Here is an 8489-nt window from a genome sequence, read left to right on the forward strand (position 1 = left end):
TGTTTTGTTTGCCTGCCCTGGGTGTGCTGGGCTGTCCTGCTGAGCTCTGGGCAGGTATCAGCTTCCTGATGGAAAAACCACCACACACTTTTTGCCATTTGGCCAAATTTTGGTTCAGAATCCACCCTCCACCTGTGGGTATCCCACACAAAGCTCTCAGCAATTCAGGAAACACAAAAAAAGGAGGAATTCTGTGCCAAGCACTTGCCAGACAAGGCCACTGTGAGCACAAGTCCATATGCCAGGGAACAAAACCATCACACACAAGCCTGATTTCAATAAAATCCATTTGCAATGCAGCTCAGATGCAAATGTTCATTGTGGCAGGACAAACAACAGGTTTGTTTGGGCTGAGAGGTTTTTTTAATGATTTATTCAATTTTAAGATCAACTTCAGCCTGTGAAATACTTACTAGAATACAGCAAATGCTACAGAAAGCTGCTTGCAGCAGCTCTGAAACGATCCAGGTATTTGGAAACCCAACCTTTCTCCTTTGGTGGGTCTCTCATTAATACAGAAAGAGTTTGAGATGTGCTGATTCCCAGAGCAAGGAGAGCACAGAGGAATTGGGTTTGGAGTTTGCTGTGCCTAAACTGGGTTGCTCCAGGCTCTGAGGAAGATTTTAGGAAAACTCTCAAGGTAAATACAGCCACTTACCAGGGTTTTCTTGACAAAAACTGCTTTAATATTCCTTAGTGCAGCTTGGAGGAAGGCTGGGCTCTAATTGGAGCTGGGGTTTGATGCCCTGCTCTGCTTCCCTATGATCAGGAGTTATCAGAGGCAGGTGTGGGACACTCAGACACACCTGGCACTGCTAAAGGAGCATTTCATACTCTGAAGGTGACAGAATATCCTGGTTTGGGGCAGTTGTGGAGAGCCACAGCTCTGGGAAAGCTGCAGCAGAGCCTCTGAAGGCGGCAGGGAGGGTGGGATGTACCTTGAGGAAGGGTGAACAGCCTGAATTCAACCAGGGAACAACACAAGGGGAAGCCAAGAGAGGAGCTGAAACAGCAGATGGGTGAGCACAATGTGCTTCACTCCCTCCTTCAGCAGCAAGTCTGAAATGCACCAGTTTCAAACCCTGCAAAGAGCTCAGCACCGATCCCTGAGCGTCCTTTAACACCTCAGCTCATCCTCCAAACCCTGCAAGCAGGAGAAGAACACGAGAAAATGTGGAAAACAGCCAGCAGGAACCCTCTGCACTTTTATCAGCTGCACTGACATCATTACAACACTAATAATAATAATAATAATAATAATAATAATAATAATAATAATAATAATAATAATAATAATAATAATAATAATAATAATAATAAACCCCTGAGTGTCCTTTAACACCTCAGCTCATCCTCCAAACCCTGCAGGCAGGAGAAGAACACGAGAAAATGTGGAAAACAGCCAGCAGGAACCCTCTGCACTTTTATCAGCTGCATTGACATCATTACAACACAAATAATAATAATAATAATAATAATAATTAACCCCTGAGTGTCCTTTAACACCTCAGCTCATCCTCCAAACCCTGCAAGCAGGAGAAGAACACGAGAAAATGTGGAAAACAGCCAGCTGGAACTCTCTGCACTTTTATCAGCTGCACTGACATCATTACAACACTAATAATAATAATAATAATAATAATTAACCCCTGAGTGTCCTTTAACACCTCAGCTCATCCTCCAAACCCTGCAAGCAGGCAAAGAACACGAGAAAATGTGGAAAACAGCCAGCAGGAACCCTCTGCACTTTTATCAGCTGCACTGACATCATTACAACACAAATAATAATAATAATAATAATTAACCCCTGAGCGTCCTTTAACACCTCAGCTCATCCTCCAAACCCTGCAAGCAGGAGAAGAACACGAGAAAATGTGGAAAACAGCCAGCAGGAACCCTCTGCACTTTTATCAACTGCATTGACATCATTACAACACTAATAATAATAATAATTAACCCCTTCTTCTCTTCTGGGTGTCTCCTAGCAAGTGAGATCTCCTCATCACCGTGAGGAAGCGCTGCATGGTGCTGGGGAAAAGGGGATGGAGGGATGGATGGAGGGATGGATGGAGGGATGGATGGAGGGATGGATGGAGGGATGGATGGAGGGATGGATGGATGGATGGATGGATGGATGATGGATGGATGGAGGGATGGATGATGGATGGATGGAGGTGATGCTGCTGGCACAGAACATCCCAGACCCGTCCCAGGGAGCCACTAGAGGGCCTCGGGAGGAGCTGCAGCGAGCAGGAGGCAATCCCAGCCCCAGGGAAGCCGGGACGGGCACGATGCCAGCCCTGCTGCACCTGCCCTGCTCCACATTCCACAGCCAGCCCCGCCACGCTGCTGCTGCCAATCACCTCCCAAAGCTGGCCTTTGGTGGCTTCTCCTCCTCTTTGAGATCATCACTGTGGCTCTAGCACAATTGTTGTGGTCAGAAATGGATGTACAGCACCCCACAGCAAACCCCCCTGGTGTCTCTGATGGGCAGGATTCCTCTAAAGGTCACCTGCAAAGCACAGGGAAATGAGGTGAAACTGAAAAGGAACAAGGAGCAAATTTTAAAACTCACTTTTGTTGGAATTTTGTGTAGATTCATCACTTTAACCCAGTAAAAACCCAATAAACTTACTGACATTAAAAAACATTTTAAAATCCTTATTTTAGGTTCTGTCAATTTGGAGATAAAATCAAATTTAAAAGTTTCACCTATTTTAATAACCCACACCAGCGCATTTTCAGGTTCTCAGATGCAAGAAGCAAGTCCAAAAGGCTCCTGCATTCCAAGCAGGAATCCTTGTGTGAATTACAGCCCTCAGCCAACTGGGAAGGGAAAGAACAGGTTAAAATAACTCACTCAAGATCATGCAGAGGTGCTTCTTTCTGGCTCCTGACTACAGAGAGCAGGGCACAATGAGAATTTTCTGATTTCTTTACAGCCTAAGGCTGGGCTTGGAGCATTCAGTGTCAGAACTGCTCACTCATCCCTCCCCACAACCCAGAGCACCATCAGACAGCACTGGGAAGGCAGGGAAAGGAAACAATCCTGGATATTTTAATCAAAGCCTTTCCTTTCCAATTTCATCTCCAAAAGGCAGGGCACAGGCTAGGACAGACACCACCTGGCTCAATGGTTTATTACAGAAGGATTCTTTAAACCTTTTTTTATTTAAAGGTATTATTAAAAGATTATAATTTATTACTTTTTCCAGGCCTGCCTCTGAAACCACAGGAGCAGGGACTGCAGGATCCAGGCTCTCCAAGCAGTGACTGACACCTCTGCCTGAATTCCCTTCCCACTCTCCCCAGTTGCCTGGCAGCGATATCTTTGCAATGCAGAAGAGCCTGTGCTGCTGATAAGGAGCAGCAGGGCGAGATTACAGCTGTGAAATGCCCACCTCCAGCTCCTTGCACCAGAGCCAGGGCCCAGCTCCAGCACAGGCCACTCCAGAGGTACCGAGCAGGAGAAATCTCCTGCAGAAATCTCGATGCCGAAAGCAGGCGGTGCTTCCTCCGCTCCCACCGGCAAATCCCACTCGTGCCACAAATAAAAGCTGCAGCCTGGGCTAATTTAACACACAAGTGATTCCATTTCCTCCTGTACATTTTGCAAAGCCCCGGCAGGCCCAGGAAGGGGTAAGAGTGCTGCAGCTGAATCAGCCGAGCTGCAGCTCCTCAGTTTCAGGGCCACCCCTGTGCTGGACAAAGCCACACTCAAGGTGAAGGGCACACCTGGAGCCCCAGACAAGAATTCTGCCACATTCACACTCACACAGAGCTCCACAAAATGAAACAAGACCCTTGCCCTGCTATTCCAGCACCAACATGAACTAAAGGCAGAGGGGAAAAGCTCTTCCCAGCCAACTGATCGTTTACTGACAAAATGGAAACGCTTTTCATCATCCCCACTTCTCAGCTTGATTTGCTTTAATTGCAAAACAGTCTGGCTGTCCAAATAAATCTCCTATCACTGCATTTTCTGTGGTGTTCCTCAGATCACTTTATTATCTCCCTCTCTGGCACACGTAGGTATGAGCAGGATTCAATTACCTGGGTCTGCAGGACGGATCATCCATTTCTCCTGATAAAGGCAGGGAACACAGCGAGAACATTTATCTGCTGCAAGGATCACTCCAATATCCTCAGAGACATTAAAGAAGGGTCTGCTAGAGCTGCCTGTCATGAGTCACTACTACAAGCTCTCTTTGCCAAATTCCCAAGTTTTCACTGCCCACAAACCCCACCTGTTCTTCCCAGGAACTCTTTAACCCAGCAGCTCATCTGCCACAAGACAGGCAGCAGCTTTATTTTCTACCCTGCTACATCTGATTCTGTTCTGAGTAAAGCTGAGGATAAAATGACGAATTCTGACCCACCTCTGCCAGAAACACTTGAAATGCAACAGTTCCTGCATTAACAAGGGCCAAGCTCTGTGTTGTTCAGCCACAACCCCTCTCACTCCCCTTTAGTGTGTCAAGGGGGCAAAGCCAGGTGAGCATTTAGAACCTGAATCTTCCCGTGGCAGACATTCTATAACTGAATCTAGTTTAAGAAGGTCAAGTCAGCTGTTAGCCTGCCAGGTTCTGTCATTAGTTCCTCCTGGATATCCTCTCAGCCTGCCAAGGCAGGTGCAGCACTGACTCACCTGGCTCGGTCTGTGACAGAACTGACGCACGTCTGAGCTGGGAGTTCCTGGGACTCTCCTCAACATTTCTTATTTCCCCACAGTTAATGATTAACCCCATCTTTTATTTTTGTTTGCAATGCTGGCAGTCTGTTTTTAGCAACATCTTGCCCCAGCCGTATTTCATCAGTGAAACCTCAGAGGTTTCCTCTGGAGCTCCATGGCTGGGGCCGTGCAATGCTCAGGTCACACCACGCCACGTTCTGTCCTCCTGGTGCCAACGTGAAACAGGAGAAGTGACAGCACATCAAAAACTCCTCTGAAGGGCAAATTCAAAGCATCCTCAGCTTTTGGAACTTTTAGGAGCCTTTGCTCCAGTGCGGGAGTTCTGTTTTGTACAAGTCACGACAGCAGTGAAAAAAAAAAAAAAAAAGGAGAGTAAAAGTGATATATTTTTGTGAGTTAGCAAAGCATCTCACATTTTAACATCCCTCCACCTGAGCAGGTGTAAAAAACCAATCTCCAGATGGAGCTGTTGGTGAGGAGACCGGAAGGCAGCTCCACCAGCCTGCATTCCCAGTGACTCACAGAGCCTGGCACTATCATTTGTTAAAGCAAGAGTGAAGCAGGGATAATAGCTATTTACTAAAAACAGAGGAGCGTGATTAGCTTTAATTAGCATTGTCAAGTGACTTGAGATTGTCAGGTACAAGATGTGGGAGAACTAAGTCTCATTAATTATGTTATTTCCTGCAGCCTTAAGTGGCTTGGCCAGTCCAGCGAGGCTTCCGGGGATGGAGCTGCTCCCCATGGCCAGCACACCCCACAGCAGAGGCTGGAAAAGGTGGAAAAGCTCCCAGGAAGATGTGGCTGTCCAGTAAAAGGTGGCAGAGGAGGAGAAGAATCAGCCACACTCAGTTTATGTGCAGCAGGACAGCCACAGAGGCTGACAAACGGGGACAAAAAGGCAAAAATGACATGGCAGAAAGCAGAGTGAGAAATAACCCACTGCCAAAATCCAGGGAGATGAGGAGCAGGGATCAATGGGGGTACAGGGAACAGGATTCAGCTCCAGGGCACAGCACTCCCACAAAACTGTGGTTTTGTTCTCCCCAAAAAGACAAACTGTAAGAAATCCACATTCCCACACAGCCAACAGACACTGATTTAGCAGCTGAGGATCTGTACCAAAGAAATGAAAAATCCTGGGGTCAGAATAGTCCCTCTCTTGCATGGACTGGAAGGAAAAGCAAACCTGTCCTCAGCCATCAGTTACTGTGATGGGATCTGAAAGACAAGACCTGCAAACAAACAGGCACAGAAAAGAGGGAACACCCTGAAGGACCAACCCACAGCTCTCCATCAAGGAGTGGGAAAAGACAGCTGTGTGTCCTGGTTTCCAAGCAATGAACAACCCTGCTGCATCCTGGACATCCTGAGCAGCTTCAGAACAGCCTGAACAGGGAACTGAACCCTCAATTTCCTCATTCCTGACTCCACTCTGTGATCCCTGTGCTCCAGCACCCCACAGCCGACCTCTAATGAAGAGTCTCCTTAAGCTCTGCCTGTTAATGACCAAAGCCCAATGAAAGCCTGGCTTTATTGGTGCCTCTTCTTCCACAAACAAGCAAAGGCAAGGCTGTGATGCAAGAACAAGAAATAAATGGTTTTTTACTCCTCTGCAATCCCTGCAATGCTTTTGTAGTACCACAGCACATGAAGGAGGTCCCAACTTTGTGAACTTCCAGCCAGGACCTACACCAGAGTGACCAGTTCCTTAATTAAATTCTCTCTCTCTCAGCAACAGGTTTCAATCCATGAGTCAAGGAGCCTTTGCGGGAATGTGGATTTACAGGTAGGGATGCTGTCTGCTTCAACACAGCCCTGACTCAACTGCACACACCAAGCAGCAAGGAAAGGAAATAATTTATTCAGAATCTATGGATCCAGAGGACACTGGGGAAATCAAGGACTGTTTTGCCAGTTATTCCAATCCTGGCACTGGGAAAGAGACACCTGCAAAGAAAGCTAAAATAATAAATAAATAAATAAATAAGGGAAGCACTCGACATCTCCATCACAGTATTCCCAACCTCAGCTTCAAAGCTCAGCCCTCACTTTTACACAGGAGGAAACGAGGAAGGAGGAAACAAGAACCAGGGATGTAGGGAGGAAAGGAGAACATCCCAATTCCCTGTTCCAGCACTGCTGTTACACAGCACACCATGTTTACAAGGAACCAGAGGCATGGATCCAACACGATGAGATCTCGAACAGAATCAGTGGGAGTGCTGTGCGAGGATGAAGTCACACAACACATCCTCTCCAGGCAGAATCCTCTCACGGATTACAAGGCAAGCTCCCCTCAGTATCTGCTTGTTTACAACCCTCTCACTCAGCACAGGCCTCCCTGCACTGCCCAGCTTTAAGGAACCATAAACGCATTAGGAAAAATCCTTATCTGGAGCGGGGAGCCGGCGCTGAGGGAGGCAGGGCAGGTGCTGTGCCCTGGCCCGCCCTGGCCCAGCTGCATGCGAGGAACACTCACTGCTCTGACAGGCTCTGGCTCTTTTCTAAGACAGAAAAAGGTGAGGACAGAGCCACTCCAGTAAATTGTAGGTTAAGGCTATGAGGATTCCACTTCTGTTCTTCCCACCCCATTTTAAACAGGAGGATTTCAAATCAGCTGCACTTCAAAAATCAGCATTAAAACCTGAAGCTATGAACCCAGGGCTACTTCTGTCACCTCGAACTTTTCAGCATCAAAAACCCAGGAGTCTCTATGGAGATGCAGAACCCCGTTAGCATTTCAAACCTCAACCCTGGCCCTCGGCGGAGCTCTGCAGAAGAGGAAGCTGCTACACCCTTATCAGGGGAGACAGCAGCAACACAAAACAGCTGAGCAGGGACACAGCAGCCGAGATACAACACGGAGCAGCCGAGCAGCCCCGGGAGGGCATCCATCCCCCGGCTGCCCCGCACTCCCTGCGCGCCCCCGGGCACGATGGCAGCAGAGGCACAGCGGGGCACGGCCGGGGCTCCCGGGACTCGCAGCGCCGCTGGCACTCGGAGCCGCCGGCCCGGAGCCCCCGGGGAAGCTGCGACGGCTCCGCACGGTCACGGCCCGAGCCCCCGCACGCCGGTGCCACCACGGCTCAGGGCTTGCGGTGCGATCACCGCCACAGCCCGGTGGCTGCCGAGGCACGACCACCTCTGTTCCTCCTCCTCGCCCGGCGTTTCCTCGCTGCTCCCCGGCCCGGTGGCACCGAGCCCCTCCCGGCCGGACCTGTTGCCCCCCGCCTCCATCCCCCGGCCCGGCCGCGCACACAAAGGCCGCCGCTCGCCCAGCCCGGCTCTCCCACCGCCAGCACCGGGGGCTCCCCCATCTCCTCCAGCGGCCCTGATGGAGCCCCCCCGGGGATGCTCCGCGGGCTCCGCGCGGCCGCGGGCCGGGTGCAGGGGGGGACGCGGGGACACACGGACACAGACGCGGCTGTGGCGCAGCTGCGCGCGGCCGCCCAGCCCCGGCCCCGCCGCGCGCGGGCCGGGACGCTTCTCCTCGGCGGCCGCTCGCCCCTCACGCCCTCACGCTCTCCGTGCCGCCCTCACTCACCGCGGCCGCACCGAGCGCGTCCCGGCGCGGACCGAGCGCGGCGGCCGCCGACGCGCACAGAGCCCGCAGCGCCTCCCCCGCCCACCGCCTGCTCCCTCCCCTTATACCCTACCGGCGCTGAGCGACACCGACTTTAACCAATCAACGCACGCCGCCACATAGCAACACGCCGCGGATTGGCTAGTGCCGGCCGCAGCCCATTTTTGCCCAGCCATTCAGAGCGCGGTGCTCCCGCCCCTCCCGCGCGCA

General features: G+C 50.7%; 1 protein-coding gene across 1 annotated transcript in view; it reads right to left on the minus strand.

Annotated features, from left to right (window-relative positions):
* YPEL2 (yippee like 2) overlaps positions 1-8344 on the minus strand; it is a 36530-nt gene extending 28186 nt beyond the window's left edge. Inside the window, exon 1 of the mRNA XM_074557053.1 lies at positions 8241-8344. The gene's annotated coding sequence lies outside the window, so the exon portion shown is untranslated. The remainder of the gene's footprint in view (positions 1-8240) is intronic.
* Positions 8345-8489: the final 145 nt, after the last annotated feature.

The sequence above is a fragment of the Zonotrichia albicollis genome, chromosome 22 (assembly GCF_047830755.1).
Source record: "Zonotrichia albicollis isolate bZonAlb1 chromosome 22, bZonAlb1.hap1, whole genome shotgun sequence".
NCBI lineage: Eukaryota > Metazoa > Chordata > Aves > Passeriformes > Passerellidae > Zonotrichia > Zonotrichia albicollis.